General features: G+C 37.2%; 1 long non-coding RNA gene across 1 annotated transcript; it reads left to right on the forward strand.

Moving 5' to 3' along the window:
- Window positions 1-284: 284 nt before the first annotated feature.
- LOC134036125 (uncharacterized) lies at window positions 285-1453 on the forward strand. The gene is made up of 3 exons (XR_009932390.1): window positions 285-434; window positions 1248-1298; window positions 1409-1453. It is a non-coding gene; the product is annotated as an uncharacterized LOC134036125 (long non-coding RNA).

The following is a 1453-nucleotide window of genomic DNA, read 5'->3' on the forward strand; positions in this document are numbered from 1 at the left end:
TATGCAGAAACATAGCTTTAATAAATAAGACTGAATCTGGAATATAATTTAGTCTTTCATTCTTTACTATAAACATGTACAAAAGCAATCAATGTGTGATGTGTAACATGATTAAGCAAACATTCTTTGTATAGCACACCAAAGCTGTATGACACACAATGCAAATTTGTGCTCCAATAATTTTTGTGATACAAAATTGTTAAATGTGACCAAAAGGTAAGCGACTCTTAAGAGGTTCATTTCCAAAGACAAGTCATCACAGAATATTACAATTCTTCCTTAGCAAACCTGCCCCTCAGTCTGCCCCTGAGCAACAACTTTGCGCATGCCCATTTCAACGCATCGCTCAAATTGGGGTTTCAGAAGAGATTTTGCAGGGGTTCAACACCGTCTTGTACGCATTGGATTTCAACTGGAAATTAGCTACTTCAAAGGTGAGTTTCTTTACAGAAATATATAAACATATTTTAAGAAATTTGATGGGGCATGCTTATACGTATATGTTTGAAATGTAGGCCATTTAGCCTGTTTATGTGCTATCAGATTCACATTGTTTACGTTAGGATTTCGATAGCTACAGTACAGTAGAGGTTAAACCCTCCAGAAAGTTATGTTGAAATACTGAAAATGCATAGGCCTACATGTTATCAAAGTTTAGCGTCTCACAAATCACCCACAAAAGAATCAGTGAAAATAAACGTTCAGAACTGTTAAAAAACCTTGTCCCCAAATAGTTTATTTAGCCCGGAATTTTCAAAGACTGGAGCTAGCGTGGCTGATCACGTTTTAATCACAGCAATGGCGTCTATAAAAGTATCATGTCACTAATTTTTCCAATTTGTACATGACATCTTTTTTGGATAAGTTTATTCGTTTTAACCTTTTAGATGCGTGAGTTTTAAATATTTCCGACGCTTCCACCAGTTATTTTTCCAAAACGGCAGCTAGGTTGCTTTAATTAGCTTCCGTTACCTAGCAACCTAGCATAATACTCGTAGCAATGCTACTACCTGCTAGTGTTACTTGTTAGCCTACTAATTGTAAATTTTGAAGCCATACTATAGCGTTTGTCATATAGTTTTTGTCTATCGGAAAACAGTCGGTTGGAATGTTCAGAATCACACATGTGCGACGCTACGATGTGGGGCCCTGCTTTCGAACGATCACATATGTGCAATGCTACTCCTTTTATATCAATATGCTATAACTATGTACATAAACTACATTCCATTTTCATTTCTGTACAGATTATCCTACCACCGTCACACGGCCTAGCACTGTGTCCCTGGGAAATGATGGTAAAGTAATGAATGACCGTTTAAAACAGTGACAATAATTGTATGAGCCATGGCAACCTAAAGGCTATGTTTTGAAGCAAAAGCATGACTTAAAACTTTTGCATCACCAGATTCCATACCCCTAGATGTCAACTCTGGTCTGGTGGAGGTGAACC

The sequence above is a fragment of the Osmerus eperlanus genome, chromosome 1 (genome assembly GCF_963692335.1).
Source record: "Osmerus eperlanus chromosome 1, fOsmEpe2.1, whole genome shotgun sequence".
NCBI lineage: Eukaryota > Metazoa > Chordata > Actinopteri > Osmeriformes > Osmeridae > Osmerus > Osmerus eperlanus.